Source organism: Castanea sativa, chromosome 7 (assembly GCF_040712315.1).
Source record: "Castanea sativa cultivar Marrone di Chiusa Pesio chromosome 7, ASM4071231v1".
Taxonomy (NCBI): Eukaryota; Viridiplantae; Streptophyta; class Magnoliopsida; order Fagales; family Fagaceae; genus Castanea; species Castanea sativa.
Genome location: NC_134019.1, coordinates 17748345 through 17767429, shown reverse-complemented (window position 1 = coordinate 17767429; position 19085 = coordinate 17748345). Strand labels below are relative to the sequence as shown.

General features: G+C 36.1%; 1 pseudogene; it reads right to left on the bottom strand.

The window, feature by feature from the left end:
• Positions 1-936: 936 nt before the first annotated feature.
• Positions 937-19071, bottom strand: LOC142644072 (dol-P-Glc:Glc(2)Man(9)GlcNAc(2)-PP-Dol alpha-1,2-glucosyltransferase-like; annotated as a pseudogene).
• Positions 19072-19085: the final 14 nt, after the last annotated feature.

Genomic DNA, 19085 nt, shown 5'->3' with positions numbered 1-19085 from the left:
GTGAGGCCGTAAGGGTGCATGAGAGTGAGGGCTTAAGGCTTGAGGGAGGCGGCGACTATGAGGGTGGATGAGAGTGGTTGAGTGAGATGAGAGCTTGAGGGTGAGAGGGTGAGAAGGACGATGGCTGAGTCTAAGAGAGATTGAGAGTGAGATTAGGATAGGGTTTAGAAAATAGGAATAGAATAGTTAGTTATGTATATATATACTTAGGATATTTTAGTAATTATATATATATATATATATATACGGGTCAAGTTCGGGGTAGGTATGCATAAAACCCGCACCCAACCCGAACCCGTCACGGGTTGGATTATTAAAACCCAAACCTGCTCCTATTATTTCATAGATCGGGTAAAACCCACCCCATTAGGGTCGGGTCATTTTTGCCATTCCTAATTAGTATCTTTGAAATTTCATATTTACAAAACATTACTTTAAAAAACATATACATTTACAAAACATTCTAAAGTTATATTTTGTGGAAAGTAAGCTCTATCAACCATTTCGACATATGATCAATAAATAGGATTATTAGAGAAGTTCAACCCTAAAATATGCATAGGTAGAGAAATTTGGGCATTAAAGAGGTTCCAGCTATTATCAAGAAGCAATTAGGCGCCTCTAAGTCTCAATTGTTATTAAAATTTTAATTTTATCAATATCAGAAAATTATTGGCTTTCATAAAAATCTTGCCATGTTTACAAATGACTAGTTCCACAGGTTTTCACTTGACAAATGGTAATCACGACCTGTAGGCTGTAGCATAGGTGAAACTGAACTACTTTTACCACTCAAGAATTCCACCCTCCTTTCTCTACCTCCCAAACATGCAAAACCCTATTTCCAACTAATCCCCATGCAAAAAAACACTTACCACCCAAAAATGATTTGTCTTAAGATATGATGGTGCCCTTAGGCATTTCTTAGATACTTCCCTACCATATAAACCTCTGGATCCCAGGCTCATGGTCCCAATGGAAAGGCCGGAACAAAAAAATCGTCATCGTTAAGACATTGAGGGCTAGATATATAAGTCCCATGAGAAGCCAGCTTTGATAATCATTAATATGGGAATGGAGTGTCACGAAATATAATGGTATTGTGTAGTATCTGAACTCGATCAATGGAGCAGGTACCAGAACTCCAGCAGTAGCCAAGAAAAATGCTAAGATCCATATCTTCCTCTGAACTTTTCCTGCCAATGATAGATGCCAAAGCAGGATTCATTAACCACGTTTTCATTTGCTCCATTTTCTGTTAATGTTGGGAAAAAATAGTACTTTGACAATAAGTGAAAAGAGCTTGTACTAATCCAATGTGCTGAGGATGCAAAACCATGAATAAACATAAAGCGTGACTAGAAGGTACTTCATTGATCAATGAGCATTGATGACCTTCCTCCAGAGATAGAATGGATAATGCCGATTGTCAGCTATAAGATAGGGTTGGGCTATGCTGAAACAGTCAAATAACCATGTGATGAAACAGTAAATAAACAAGAAGTACGTCAGTAATTGAAATTTATTAGTAGATTGCAAAAACTATTGAGTATAAATATTACTTTCTTTCCCCCCTTGGATTAGATAAAAATGTAGAAAAAATTTTACAGGACAAAAAGTGTCATAGAAGGATGTGAGATTGCAAAAAGCACTAGAAAAAAAACCTTTCATATAAGATTACTCTGGTAGACCCACCACAAGTGGTAACAAAACCCAATTCACACGCATAAATTCACAGATCAAAACCATGAATAGCATTCTCTTAATTAAGTTTATTTTGGTATTACTCTAAAAACATCAAGTTCAACTAGTTGTAGCAGACAAATGAAGAAGTCCCTATCGCAATTTGCTTAGGATGCTAACTGGTCTTCTGACCTGTAAAAATGTACAAAGAAGAAGCCAGCAACAACAGCTATGAGCACTTGAAAGAAACTGATGGGACTTCTCTTCCAAAATGACTGGAACAGGTCCACAATTTGACCTATACTGCAGTGTAGAGGAGCCACGGCAAGAGCAGAAACCAGACAAAAACACACGATCTGTGCAAAATGTGGTGAAACTGTGTGAGCTTCTTTTGCACCTGTCATATCAGGACATACAGTGAGAGACAAGCAACAAAGGCCCTTCATATGCCTCAAAGTTAAAAGAAGTAAGAAACATGAACAATACCTAGAACTACACTTAATTCCAATGGACAAAAGCTAAAAAAAGCCACAAATACCATGAGAAAAGGACTAAAGGAAACCAAAAGCTCCCACGAATATGGGCTTTAGGCCCACTTAGATTACTTGTATAACACACATACTTGCACTACACTCTTACTTGTACTACACACATCTGCCTCCTATATAAATGCACTCATGTATATTTTTTTACTGTGAAATACAATACTATTGAATTCAGTACTTCTAACAATGGTAGCTTGCCAAATTGGTTCTTTCTGCCTCACCATCTATACATTTTACCATGAGAAAAGGAGTAAAGGAAACCAAAAGCTCCCACTTCCTATGCTAAAATGCTAAAAGGATGGAACAAGTCTAGGGCCAGAAGTTGTGGACTTGTGGCCCTAGACTTATTCAAAAGGATGACCTCAGCTTCATTAAGAAAACCTGCAACACATTGCCAATAGCTGAATCATAAGGATCAAGAAAAAATGTATATATGGTGAGGCAGAAAGAACCAATTTGGCAAGCTACCATGATTAGAAATACTGAATTTAATAGTATTGTATTTCATAGTAAAAGAATATACATGAGTGTCTTTATATAGGAGGCAGATGTGTGCAGTACAAGTAAGAGTGTCATGCAAGTATGTGTGCTATACAAGTAATCTAGGTGGGCCTAAAGCCCATGTTCGTTTTTAGACCCCTAAACACAAGTTGATTAACCTAGTTATTTAGCCAAGTGATTACTTAGACAAATTATTTAGATTTAGGTTAACACAATTATATTATATCATGAAAAGCAGCAAAAAAGTAAATAACACAACGATATGATGACCCAAGAAAACTAAACTGGTAAAAAACTTAGGGAGGATTTAACCTAGCTATCCTCAAGGTAAAAAGCAAATCCACTACAGAGAATCGAAGTTTACAATAAAACTTAGACCACTAACATTTTATTGCTACCACATGTAGAACTTACTGACACGACCACGTGCAAGCTCCGAATCCATGGACTCCTTCTCTATTAGGCATTTGCAACACAAGCACTCACACTTGTGACTTTGAGATTGCATTCAAAGGTTTTGGATCTCCTTAGACGTTAATCTTGTATGCAACAACTTCTACAACACCGGATCTTGAGATTCTTCAAGGAATAACACCGGTAGAAGACTTTAGGGAGCTTTTGGATACAAAACCCAAGATTTACAAAAAAGGCACAAGATGTACTCTAATCTCTCTAGAAAAAACTCTAAAAAACCTTCTCTAGGGTTGGCATATAATGTCTTTTAAATACTGGAAAACAAGGGCTTGCGATTTAGGCTTCAAATGGTCAAGTTATGGGCATTTTACTTTTGCTGATTTTTTGCTGATATGCGAATTTTGATCGATCGTGTACCAATCGAATGAGTTTCGATCGATCGAGTACCAATCGAATGAAACAAATTGTAACTCATTTTCTCTCATCCTGAGCTTGAGTATTTTGTCTTGGAATTCAATGTAGACCATTCTAAACCAATGAGACTTAGTTTTTGTCATGGTTTGCCAACATTACAAACTCAAAACCTAACAATCTCCCCCTTTGGCAATCTGTGACAAAGCACACATACAACATAATGCCCATATATAATAATGAAAGTTCAATTAGTGAATAAAACACCAATGAACATTTAGACCCCCAATATCAAAATTATCAACACAAGTTTATACACAAATAATATATGTGCGGAATGATGAATATAAGCTAAACTTAAATTGGTAAAACACTCTAAACCAAAATTCATCACAAACACAACGGTAATTAAAAGGTAAAGAGTAAGGGAAGAGTGATGCAAACACAAAGATAACACTACAATGTGTTATCGAAGAAGTACTCGGCGAAAAACCTCTCTGCTGCCCTCCAAGTGGTCAAATAATCCACTAAAGAATAAAGTTAGGATACATGAATAGCAATATACCCTCCAAGCCTAATCTACTCGATGCACCTAAGCCCTCCAAGCTTCTTGCTCCAACAGGGTTATGTCGAACTTTGTCTTCTCTAGCTTACCAGATCCCGCAATAAGCCCATTGCATCAACCAAATGAATTGGTGCTCTCTGAACTACTTCCCAAGCACCAAAATACCTCCTCACTGATATGGGTATGGTGAGATAAGGATTTGGCTAATGAACCTCTCAAGGGTATGTCAATGGAGAGGGTGAGAGTAGAGGAATTTGTAGAATCAAATGTCTAAGATTGTGGATGAGTCAAACTTGGTTTTCTCTAGGGTTTCTCTCTCAAAATTCTCTCTAGAAGCTCTCTACATTTCGTGGGTATAAGGGTATTTATAGTAGGATACGTGAGGAATGTGAAAAGACATTTTCATCTAAACAGGGCATTCTGGTGACTCAGCCTCGTGACTGGAACTAGTCGCGAGTCTGAGTTGCGAGTTAACTGCCATGCCAGACTCTACTTTTTATCCTGTAGTGCTCTAGCTGTCGTGACCCTTCAACTCCCTACATGCTTTACATGTGTGCCACTTTGGCGACCTGCCAGTCACGAGGCTCCTTTGAGTGCACACATCTTGAGTTTTCTTCACACTCTCTCAAACACAAAATAGAATTGCATAGATTTTTGAATTTTTGAACTTTTTCAAAAACAAAATACTTTCCAAAAACAACTAAAAATACTTAAAAATCTTTTTGTGTTTGATTAACATATGATTAAGCATGTGCAACACATTTAATCAAGTACAATCACACAAATGAATAAGGCATTCATTGAACATAGATATGTGTGATGTGTGTGGATATCAAAAATGAGATAGTCCTTAGTCTAATGTGAAGCTTTAATGATCAATTCAACCAAGGCATACACAATTAGCACTAGGAAGAGTGACCAATCTCAATTATGGAAATATGCATATATGACCTCCCACATAAACTTGATTATATAACATCGAAGCTTTTCATTTGGCTTATTTCATTTCATAACATTTGATCACTTACAAACAAGAACATCTCATTTTGAGATTGATGCTTGAAATTTTTTATATTTCAATTTGATGAGTAAGCCTTTGGCTTTTTGGGTATCATACATTTTCATTACAAGTCGCTTTCCCTTTTTCCTAGTCGAATACTAGTATGTGCGATGGCTTTTTCTGCTCATTATCTCTTTTCGAGATTTAACATTGGTTGAGCTATATTAAGCAAAAACATAAAAAAAAGAAAAAAAGAAAAATGGAAGATATATAGGCACAAGTCTATGCATGTCTCAAGATCAACAAAACAATTAACTAATCACCCATGACAAGTTTGAAGATCTATTTACAACAATCACATAGATGTCAAGATTTCTCTCACAATGATATGAGTACACAGAGAACAAGTTACGCTTGTAAATACACAAAGTCATTTGTACGAAGGTACAAGGCAAAACATGCATGTGACAAAGCACAAAAATGCTGATCAAACTTTTTGGATTTTCTACTTTTTATGTGTTTTTGAATTTTTGACACAAAAAAAAGTAAAGATTGATTAAAGGGAAACAAACACTCAAAGCATTTAAAAACAACAAACAAAATAGTAAAAACATGTTAGAATGATAAAAACATAAGCACACAGCCAAACAATGTCACATCGAATAGGAAGTATTAATGCATGGACATGTTCTAATGCTTATGCATGTGTACCCTTCTTCACCCACACGACACGTGCATTTGGGGTGATATCCCTAGAGGATTGGGTGCAAGAGTTGTGACTTTCAAACCTTTGGGTGAAGCTTGCCAAACAAGAAGTGATGGTATCAATCATCTTCATCACATCCCTTAATCCGGAATCAACTTCTCGCCCTTTTGGTTGTTTGGCAGTCCCATTCCCTTTTTCGTTTCTTGGTCCTCTTGGCCTTTGAACACTTGCATTCTTCAATGCTAGAAGCTTATGGAAATTAGGTCTGGTGTGTCCTTGAATTCCACAATGATGGTAGAAATGTTGAGTTTGTGGACCTCTTTGTGACTTTGGATGAGATTTCCCTTTGGCCCTGGGTTTGACCACTAATTGGTTAGGAGGCTTTGTCAAAACTCGTTGAGCAGTCACATTCTGTTTCTTCTCAGCCTTCACTTTCTCAAAAATAGGAGTTGCTATCATTGGTTCCTTCACTTTCACAAACTTCATTTCCTTGGACACATTGGCACTTGAACTATTCTCTTTGATGTATCCCAATCTGCTTTTGTCGGAGAAAGGCTTTTGATGAGCAAGCACTTCATCGAGCTTCTTGAAGGTGACCCGCTCCACTTTAGCATTAGCTTGAATCACTTCAAGCTCAAGGAACTTGATCTTGGAATAGGCTGCGGTTAGTTCTCTGTTCAGCGCCTTAACCTCGCATTTAGTCTCCTTGTATTGCACTAGAAGACTTTTGTAATCTTGTTCGGCTCTCTTCATTTTCTTAATGGCTGCTCTAGCCACTCTTGCATATTCATCGGTCTTCTCAAGGAGAGAATTGTAGGATTCTTGCAATCCCATTGCTCCTTCATCTTCATCATCATCGAATTCCTCTACTATCCCCATCGACTCCACTTCGGTGTGCTCACCAAGCTCTTCCACTAGCACACTCAAATCATCCGAAGATTGCACAGGAGCAATGGCCATAAATGCGAAGTAGTTTCCCTCTCCATCACAGCTTTCTTCCAAGTCTGAATTAGAGGAGTCCGTGTCACTAATGGTAGTGGCATACACTTTACCTTTCCCTCTCAAATAGTTGGGACATTCTTTCTTGAGATGTCCATGACCATTGCATTCGTAGCACACGATTCCTTGAGGGGATTGAGAATCCTTCCCATCTTTCTTCTTGACATCATTTTTCTCCTTCCTAGACTTTGAGAATTTTCCCTTCTCAAAAAACTTTCCATTCTTCTTGAACTTTAAGAACTTGCGGAAGTTCTTAGCAAGGTATGCCACTTCTTTCTCAACTTCATCCTCATCCAAGGAGTCTTGAGCTTCCAACCTTTCATTAATTGTCTTGAGAGCAAGAGATTTGCTCTTCCTATGTGATGGTAGAAATAGCTGATATGTTTGAAGTGAGCCAATAAGTTTTTGAATTTTGATCTCATTAAGGTCCTTGCTCTCTTCGATGGCAGTAACCTTTGCACGAAAGCTCTCCGGTAATGATCGTAGAATTTTCCTCGCAATCTTGGAGTCCTCCATCTTTTCTCCCAAGTTAAACTTCCCAATCATTGCTTCATTTAGCTTCCCATAAAATGAGTCGAATAACTCGTCTTCATTCATCTTTAGCTCCTCGAAGCATGTGGTAAGCATTTGCAACTTGGTGTCCATCACCTTTTTGGTTCCCTTATAGGTCATCTCCAAAATTTGCCATGCCTCCTTAGCAATTGTAACATGAGAGATCTTGTGAAATTCATCAGGAGAAACACCAGAAAAAATAGCATTTAAAGCCTTGCTATTAGCATTAGTTGCCACGAGGGTTGCCTTATCCCATGTGGATTTGGTGGCCTCCGGCCTAGTCCATCCTATCTCGACAGCGTCCCAAACACTATCATCATTGGAGCATAGAAATTCCCTCATACGGACTTTCCAAAATGAATAGTTGCTCCCATCAAAATAGAGAGGTGCATTGAGGGATTAGATCGTTCCATCTTAAATGGGATCTAGGATCACACTTAGGTAATGAAACCACACAAGTGTACCTGCTCTGATACAAATTGGAAGTTTAATTAGCGTATAAAATGATGGAAATTATATATTTGTATCGCATACAAAACATACGCAGCAGAAAATTAACGGATCTACTTCATTCGCAATTGATAACATGTACTATGTAAATTTCAGAATTCTAGAACAAGAGGGCGTACCTTGGTGCAGTGAAATTCAAAACCGAAATCAGAAGTACTCGAGAATACTTTTAATCTTTACTCCAATTCCACTTGACGCCCAAGAAGTGTGGTCTCTCAATCAGTTTCAAAGGGAGAATGATATATTGTCTCACTCTCACATACACACCATTTCACAATGATGTCTCTCCTTTTCATACATTAAAATTTTGTATCTTTCTCTCCTTATAATTGATTATCTAATTGGACTAGCCTTTTGAGCCTTTTCAATTGGGCTTTAGTATGTGGCTTGGAGTGGGACCAAAAGGGACCAATAAGACACTAGCTCCAATAGGCCTTGAGCTTTTCTGTCAACTCTTGACGAGTCCAAAGTTACTATTAATTATATTTAATACCACTATATAAATATAATTGCACTCTAGGCCTTATTAATAGATTATCCCAAAACTTTATTATACATACAACCCCTTCATAAAATATTCGTAGTAATACAAAGTCATGAATGTAGACTGCTACTTTGTAAATTACTACATCTTATTCTTGAGTACTTGGCTTAATTCTTTAAAGTTATTCATCATATATTTATGAAATCCAATTTCATAAATATATACTTTAGTAACTTCTTACCAAAGTGGTTAGGCCTAACTCTCTGAATAACTGAACCCATTAAACTTATCTCAATAAAATATTTTATATCTTCGTTAAGAGACTATGAATTCTATCTTGAGAATATATGTTTCATCAACACTAAATGTGGTTGCCAAACATACTGAGGTTTTGACCGTTACTTTAGATCTCACTCCTGATATATCAAAGCAACCTACACTTTATGATCAGGTCCATTATCCTCTCAGGATTAAGAGTTCATGTAAATAAAATTCGTGAGATTTATTATTCATTTGACAGTCGTTAGGAGAATAATAAATCTCACAGCGGTCCAGTTCAATATGTCTTAATTCTTAAAACATATCAACATATCAACATATCAACTAGAAGTCTACACTTCTATGATCAAGACAAATCATCTCAGTTGATATGTTATAGTCTTCGCAAATGAAATGCCTAATTTCATCACCGACTACGAACTATAATTCTGAATTTACAAAGAACTTGTTATTTTTATCTTCTGTGACTTTTCACATAAATCACATACTATGCATCTTATGGACTATATTATAATGTTTCATATTCATGTTATCATTATTTTAGATAGTAATAAAATGACTTTATTAATCACAACATTAAGTCATACATAATAACTTACATAGTATCATAGATAGCATCATACAATAGGATTTAATGGCACTAATCCTAACATAAAACACCAATGAACGTTTAGACTCCCAATATCAAAATTACCAACATAAGCTTATATAGAAACAATATATATGCAGAATGATGAATATAAGCTAAACCCAAATTGGTAAAACACTCTAAACCGAAATTAATCACAAAGACAGCAGTAATTAAAAGGTAAAGAGTAAGGGAAAAGAGATGCAATTACAAAGATAACACGGTGATGTGTTATCAAAGAGGAAATTGAAGTACTTAGCGAAAAACCTCTCTGCCACCCTCCAAGCGGTTAAATAATCCACTAGAGAATAAAGTTGGGATACATGAATAGCAATAGACCCTCCAAGCCTAATCTACCCGATGCACCTAAGCTCTCCAAGCTTCTTGCTTCAACAAGATTACGTCGAACCTTGTCTTCTTTAACTTACCGGATCCCGCAATAAGCCCATTGCATCAACCAAAGGAATTGGTCCTCTCTGAATTACTTCCCAAGCACCAAAATACCTCTTCACTAATATGGGTATGGTGAAATAAGGATTTGACTAATGAACCTCTCAAGGGCATGTCAATGGAGAGGGTGAGAGTAGAGAAATTTGGAGAATCAAATGTCTAAGATTGTGGATGAGTCAATCTTGGTTTTCTTTAGGGTTTCTCTCTCAAAATTCTCTTTGGAAGCTCTCTACATTTCGTGGGTATAAAGGTGTTTATAGTGGGGTACGTGAGTAATGTGAAAAGACATTTTTTATCCAAACAGGGCATTCTGGCGACTTGGCCTTGTGATTGGAATTAGTCGTGAATCTAAGTCGCGAGTTAACTGCCAAGTCAAACTGTACTTTTTTTCCTATAGTGCTCTAGCTATCGTAACCCTTCAGCTTCCTGCATGCTTCACATGTGTGCCACTTTGGCGACTTGCCAGTCGTGAGATCCAGTCACGAGACTCCTTTGAGTGCACACATCTTGAGCTTTCTTTACACTTTCTCACACACAACCCTTACATAATTCCCACCTAAATACATGATATCTAATTGCTAAATTATAAGCAAATTTGGCACGGAATAAAGCTAACACATGATTGAATAAATTCAACCTTACAAATAAAATACCCAAATACATCACAAATTCCAATCTAAGACTCCTAACCTAGAAGTTGCAAGAAGAGATAGAAGATCTTGATCAAAATGTACCTGTCTTTCCTGAAACACTCAAAAGAACACATCAACATATGTGTGGAAGAAAGATATATAAAAAATATGAATCAATAAAAACAAAAGTAAACTAGTATACATCAAAAACTTTTATTGTCTCCCCCTTTCAAAAATAATTTCAGCTCCCCCTAAACAAAACATTTTAAAAACCTTTTCCAAATTTCATCTATTTCTCCCCCTTTTTGTCATGTATTGACAAAGGCATCCCAATCAACGAGTAAACAGAAAACATACGCAACAAAGGATAAGAGGAAATAGAGAATCAAGGAAACAAACCCCCTATGATCAACATAGGTTTTAAAAACATCTTTCTCCCCCTGTAAAAATAGTTAAAACAAAACATGTTTTGGGAAAAATAGTTTAGAGGAAAATTTAGGAGGTGGGGATAAATAAAAAGACACAAACCAAACTAAAAAAAAAAAATGAGGATTCACTTGAAGAAAAATATTCTCTCTTTCAATATATGCAAACTTGACACTATGTGACCCATAAACAATTGCATGAGTAGAGAAAATATTTGCACATTGATTATCCATCATATATCTTAAGAAAAATATTTTATGAAGTTCACACATAAAAAATAGCATATACTAAAATGTACAAATGAGTCAAAAATTAATCAATCAATTTTTAAATCAAGTTGAGTACCTAATTTAACAAAGTGTATGCATTTTATGTGTGAAAAACAAGGAGAGATATGACTGCAATACTACAAGATGGATACAAAAAAGAAAAGAAAAGTGCAATGCATGTGAATCTTAAACACAATTGATGCATGAAAAGACAGACTGGTCAAACACTTAGAAATTGAAAATATTTCAATTTCGATCGGTCGAGAATCAATCGAGTATCAATTGAGTCAGGCAGAAAGCAATGTTATAAAATCAAGGGATTTTCGATCAGTCGAAAATCACATTTGATCAATGAAATTCTGGAAATTTGATTTTTTTTGAAAAACTGCAGAAGATCATGCAGAAACTGCTCAAACCAAGGAATTTCATGAATGAAATGCATGAGAATGAGTTTAAATGTTTTTCAAAAACATGAGTTTTCAACCCAGAACTTCAAAACAAAGTTTTTAATCATCAAAAACATAATTTTTTCCAACCCTAAAACATATTTTGCATCAAATACCATAGAAAACATAATTTTGGATGGCCAACTAGATTCACACACAATTCCATATACAAAGTTTAGCAAAGAATAACTTGTGAAGTGTGTGCAACTAATAAAAGCATGAGATATATGTAGGGTGATACATAGATAGTAATCAATCACAATTTCTACATTATTCATCACATAAGCTTGAAAGTGACTATCACCTAAAGAGTTACATTCTATAATCCCCACATCTCCTAGAAAACAAGCTTGCAATCATGTTTTTTTTTTTTTTTTTAGCCTTATAATGTACCCACTATTTTTATTTCATTGCCTTATTTATTTATTTATTTATTTTAGCCTTATAATGTACACACCATTATTATTATTATTATTATTATTATTATTATTATTATTATTATTATTATTATTATTATTATTATTATTATTATTATTATTATTATTATTTCAAGGCTACACCTTATTTTCTTTTTGTGCATGTACTACATTTTCTTGAGTACAAAATCTTACAATATGCACTAAGGTGTTCATGATTGGCTAGTAAACAGTGGTGAGATGATTATTTAGTCCTTACAATCAAAAGCTTGTGACTTCAAAATCAAGATCATGTGATAAAAAACTATAAACAATTCCCACACAACATGCACTACATAGCTAAAATTAGCAAAGTGCAGAAAAATAAGCTCATCCAAGCTAAACAAGGTACACAGACATGTAATGTAAAGATAATATGACCAACCTTAACTACATATCCATGATGTGTAATACAAAAGAAATAAAAATCTTTTTGGTTTAAAATTTTTTTTTATGACCAAATACAATGCATGACACTACTAAACTAAGCTATAGAGGGTAGACAAACAAGAAATATCAATTTCTTAATTAGCCCTTGAGTACATGTACAAACTAATACATACTCACTCAAAATCAGAAATAGCTTAGCACATATATAAAACATACTATTCAAGTTTCTCCACAATGTCAAGCATGTTCTAAATCAAGAAAGAGATATTATAATTCATGTAATCCTCAAGAAAAATAAAACTAGACACAAAATATAATATTTTTGTCTTTTTGAAAATTTTCAATGTTTTTGGATTTTTTTAATAAAAAAAAACCTAAAAAAAAAAAAAACAACCATAAATAGAAACAAAACATGTCCACAAACAATTGAAAGAATTAAATTAGGGACAAGTAAACAACACTCACCTTAGCAAGTCTTTTCTCACCCATATAGCATGAGTCTTCGGCTTTGTAGGTGAAAATCCATGAGAAGCAGAGTGTATTTGAGGGATTACACCAATCTTCTAAGAAAGACTAAAATCTTGCAAATTCCTATCACAAGCCTCAAAAAGATCAACAAAAACAATAGTGTCCTTTTTATTCAAATCATCACAATCAAAAAAATTAAGACACTTAAAATTATCCATGATAACAGGAATCGAGGATCAACTCTAGGTTGAGAAACCTAAAAACAAGAGCTAACCCACTCTGATACCACTTGTTCATTTTTAGACCCCTTAATACAAGTTCATTAACCTAGTTATTTAGCCAAGTGGTTGCTTAGACAAATTATTAAGATCTAGGTTAACACAATAATACCATATCATGAAAAGAAGCAAAAAAGTAAATAGCACAACGATATGATGACCCAAGAAAACCAAACTGGCAAAAAACATAGGGAGGATTTAACCTAACTATCCTCAAGGTAAAAAACAAATCCACTGTAGAGAATCAAAGTTTACAATAAGACTTAGACCACTAACATCTTATTGCTACAACATGTAGAACTTACTGACACGACCATATGCAAGCTCCAAATCCACAGACTCATTTTCTATTAGGTCTTTGCAACAAGCATCCACACTTGTGACTTAAGACTCCACTCAAAGGTTTTGGATCTCCTTAGACGTTGATCTTGTATGCAGCAACTTTTACAACACCGGATCTTGAGATTCTTCAAGGAATAACACTAGCAGAAGACTTTAGAGAGCTTTTAGGTACAAAACCCTAGATCTACAAAAAAATGCACAAGATGCACTCTAATTTCTCTAAAAAACTCTGAAAAACTCTTTCTAGTTTTAGCTTATAATTTTCTTTAAATATTGGAAAAAACGGCTTGCGATTTGGGCTTCAAACGGTCAGGTTATGGGCTTTTTACGTTTGCTGATTTTTTGCTAATATGCAACTTTCGATCGATTGAGTACTAATCGAATGGCTTTCGATCGATCGAGTACCAATCGAACGAAATATATTGTAACTCATTTTTTCTCATCCCGAACTTGAATTTTTTGTCTTGGACTTTAATGTAGACCATTCTAAACCAATGAGACTTAGTTTTTGTCATGGTTTGTCAACATTACAAGCTTAAAACATAACAGCCCATAACACTATACACATTAACAGCCCCCCTTGAACTCAAGGTGGGTGTGAGACCAACTTGAGGTTGTTAACCAAAGGACGAAGGCGTCCCTTAGGATGTGACTTGGTGAAGATATCTACAAGTTAATCTTTGGAAGAAATTGGAAAGAATTTGAGAGCACCATGGGACAGATGATAATGGATAAAATGACAATCAATCTCGATGTGTTTAGTCTATTCATGGAAGACATCATTGTGAGCAATATTAAGAGCAATTTGGTAGTCATAATAAAGAGGAGTAGCATAGGATGTGGACACACCTAAGTCCTTAAGAAGCCATCGTAGCCAAAGGAGCTTAGATATGGTATCAACAAGGGCATAATATTCTGCTTTAGTACTAGAGCGGGCCACAAAGGTTTGTTTCTTGCTTCGCCAAGAAATCAAAGAAGAACCAAGGAGAAAGTAATAACCAGTGGTGGACCTGCGATCAGTGTGATCTCCTACCCAATCAACATCAGAGAATTTACGGTGAATAAGAGGAGATTGAGCTGAGTAGAAAATGCCATGGAAGAGAGTGCCCTTCAAGTATTGAAGAATGCACAGAACAGCAACATAGTGAGTTGATCGTGGAGCAAACAGATACTGACTCACCTAATGAACAACATAGGAAATGTCTAGACAAGTAATAGTGAGATAAACTAGGCTACCAACCAATCTCCTGTAAAGAGAGGGATTAGACAATGGTTTCCCCCCTAAGGGAGTCAAATGCGCATTAGGTTCAACTGGAGTGTTAACAGTCTTGCTATTAGTGAGTCTAGCTGAAGACAAAAGTTCAGAAGCATTCTTGGCTTGAGTAATATAAAGACCATTTGTGGAATGAGTGATTTCAAGACCTAAGATATAGCTGAGATGTCCAGGAGAAGCATAAAAAATATCTGGAGGTTGGATAGAGAAGTCCAAAGGAGGATCAAGAGTATTTGTAGAAGGAACATCTGACTTGTCTAGAAAGATTTCTCAAATAGAGGAGGTAGTTAGGGAAGAATGAAAGTGAGAGAGTTCAACAAATGAGCAGTGTTCCCAAAAGACAACATTACGGGAAACACAAAGATGATGAGAGACAAGATCATAACACAGATACCCCTTTTGAGTTTCACCATAGGCAAGGAAACAACAAAGTCTAGATCGAGGTTCAAGTAACAAGCAGAATTGAAGGAGCGAAGGTGGTGATAGTCAGGGGGTGACCCAAAAAGGCGCTTATATGGAGTTTGATTATGGATGACAGTGCTTGGAATGCGATTAATAGCATGAACAGCATGAAGAGCAGCTTCACCCCAAAATGGGGCAAGAACTTTGGCTGAAAGAAGAAGAGCATGAACAGTGTCAAGAATATGACGAAATTTTTGTTTGACTTGACCATTTTGCTTAAAGGTAACTGGACAAGTTAGATGATGTATAGTGCCATAGGAATGCAACAGATCTTGAAAAGCATATTGAGTATATTCAAGAGCATTATCAGATTGAAATTTTTTGATATGTTTGGAGAATTGTGTTTCAACCATTTTTGCAAAGTTATTGTAGATTGGTAAAATTTCAGAACAAGATTTCATAGGAAAAATCCAACTATAACGAGAATAATCATTAATAAAAACAACAAAATATCGAGATCTACTAATACTAGCAACAAGAGAAAGTCCCCAAACATTAGAATGAATTAACTCAAAAAAACTATTAGAGATAGATTCACTATTATTGAAGGCAAAGCTGGTTGTTTTCCTAACTGACATGAAGTATAATCAAAATTGTTTTTGAACACAGAACCTAACAGACCTTTAGAAGCTAATTGTTGTGCCTGAGAAAGAGGTGCATGAACAAGACGAGAATGCCAAAGTGCGAGAAAAGGTAAGGAAGAAACCGCAGCGACTACAGCAACAACGAAAACAGGAGCAGTAGGTGGAAGATGAAGATTGTCCACGGGAAACATACGCCCAACTCTAGGACCAGTCCTAAACTCCTGCCCCGTCATTGGATCTTGTACAATACACCTAGAATAGTAAAAAATAAGGCGATATCCTAGTTTAGCTAATTGTCCCATAGAGCATAAATTATAGGATAGGTCAAGTACATAGAAGACCTTAGGAATTGAGAGGTTGGAGGTCGAAACAAAACCTAGACTATTTCCATGAATATTAAGAGGATGTGGTGCAGGGTCATGTTTGGAGAATAAGGACGAGTGAGGTTTCATGTGATTGCAACAAATAAAATCAAAAAGCCAAGTGTGGGACTTACCGAGTAAAACTAAGAGGGCAGTGGAAAGAGATGCATTACCAGCCATACGAGCAGCCTAAGCTATGATGTCTTGTAGTTTAGTGAAGGAGAGGTTGATAATGGATCTAGAAGAATGGGACTCAGCTAAAATGGAAGGCATCGACAGAGTAGACTCAGTATTAGCAATAGCAGCAGTAGATTTGTTGTGATAGTAACAAGTCTCAATACTGTGGTCAGGACGCTTGCAATAGTTGTAGAATTTTTTGTTGGTCTGCTTGCGATGATTGCCAGAGCCAGAGGAATCAAATCCTGATTGCGGAGGTTGCTTTATGGGTGGAGCAGAAGGAGCAATAGCTAGAACATTAAGCTTATTCTGGGCTTGAAGGGTTGCAAGACAAGCTTCTTCTCCAACCAACTCATTTACGGCAGTATCAATGAAAGGAAAGATGACTGCAATTAAGAAGCTAACCTTGGATGGGCTCATAGTCCTTGTGAAGTGACATCAGGAATTCAAAGAGACGAAATTCATCTCTAACAATAACATATTGTTGAGCATCCTTTGAGCATGCCTAAGTTGGATCAAAAAAGTCAATTTGGTCCCAAATGAAGCAAAGCTTATCATAGTAGTCATTGATAGATTGCCCTGGTTCTTGCTTGAGTTGATGCAATGCAACATGAATTGATATTTCATGGATCCGTGAGTAGTGGAGTATCTTTTGGCCAACAAATCCCATGCCGATTTTGCATCAAAGCTGCTCAACAGATTGGACATGGAGGAAATGGAAGTTTTCTGAATCCAAGTAAGGATCATGTGGTTGTGACTATCCTATTTAATCATGCGACTGATGAAGGCAACATCTTCTTCACTTGCCCTCTTAATAGGAATAGTGATTGTACTGGTACTATATTGCCAGAGCATGCGACCCTTAAGAAAACTGCACATAGCTTGAGACCAAAATAAGTAATTCTTATTCCCCTCCAATATAGCATTAATGGGGCGAGGAAGAAAAATATCGTTTTATCCATTTAGAGACACAATGTGCAAAAACAGACTTCAAAAATGAAATTTACGTGAAAAAATGGGTAAGGAGAACCTGGACTGCAAAAATTCAACTATGGAGAAAAGTCAACGGTCAATGGTTCGGTAATGAGTCAACAGTCAACGGTCCAGTCAAAGTCAACAGTTAACTTGATCAATGGTAAACTCGATCAATAGTTAGCATAGATGACGTTAGCATAGATGACGTTAGCAAGATGACATGGCACTGACATCAGCAGATGACTAGATGCTAACGTAGCTAGGGCTAATGTGGCACTATTGACGTCACGGGTGACGTCAGCCTGGAGCTGTTGATGGTGTGGGGCGCATGAGCTTCAACGCAGAACCTTTGAGTGGCGCATAGGGGCGCGTGTGGTATCCAATAGCTTCGAGGCTTCCACGAGTGTGTAGATTGGTGCAAGATAATCGCAGTGGTACTAGCAAAAAATTAATCGGAGCAATATTCGCAGCGGTAATGAAAAGAGTAGTGGTATGTGCGGTGTGGGACTCCTCAACTGCGGCGGCTGGAAGATGTTGGAGTTTCAAAGGTGAGAGGCGGCGGCGGCTGCTGTGATGGTGAAAGCGATGTTGAGAATGGAGTAACACCAATAAAGACAAGGCTGCTAAGAAAAGGTCAGAGCAGTGGCTGTGATACCATGTTAGAAATACTGAATTCACTAGTATTGTATTTCATAGTAAAAGAATATACATGAGTGCCTTTATACAGAAGACAGATGTGTGCAGTATAAGTAAGAGTATAGTGCAAGTATGTGTGTTATACAAGTAATCTAAGTGAGCCTAAAGCCCGCAACACTATACACATTAACAACCATATTGCAGGCTTATCTTCCATTGTTTACGGAAAGAAGAGAGTTAATCTAGTAAATTAACTTTCATCATAACATAACACGATTACATCTATTACAAACTAACAAGCTGATCATCAAAATAAATAAATTAATAAATAAAATTAACAAACCTGATGAGTGATTTGCTGAAATGAAGCTTGCACTAGGCATAGATTGTTTATCAGTACCCAAGGCATTACTGAACTTTCTCCTTCTCAAATTTGAGTTTGATGTAACATTATCATTGGAAGTTGATCTATTAGTTTTCCTGATTGCTGTGTCAATATTATTTTATTCTACATTATCTCTTGGACGGACCATAGTAATATTTATAACCCCAGTGCATGCAACAAAAAGCATCCAAACTATATTCGTCTGCCGAATGACAGCAGCCAAGGCACCAACCTACATATAACAAAATGAAATTAGTTTTTACCGCTAGAAAGTAATTATGCATTTCATTGTTTGAGTATGTAAATCTATTGATTTTCAAACAAATTTAATGGTTCATGAAAAAGACTTAAAAAGTGTTTTTCCACTGCACTGCCCCAGTAACTCTTCGAGCATGCAAGATAAATAGCAAGCACTGCAGTAAGCGATGCAACATCTGTATAATAGAGAAACTACATTAGACAATCAATTCTTGAGTTTTTATTGTTAAATCATCCGACTAAGATCATCCTTCGTATGAATTTTAGTTGAGTTATTAAATAAATATTGTTAAAACTATCAATAGATGTGTTGTGTGTGGATCCCTAAACCTTAGCATTTTAATATATTGTTATTTTCTCTCAATTTAAATTAACTTTACTAAACCATTAAAAATCTCTTCAATTAAACTTTATTAATTTAGTTTCATTCTCTTGTGCTTTACAAATCAATTCCCTTTTCCCTGTGGATTTGACCTCGGATTTACGGAGTTAAATTACTTCGCGACAATCTTACACTTGAGAGCATTATTTAAATCGCAG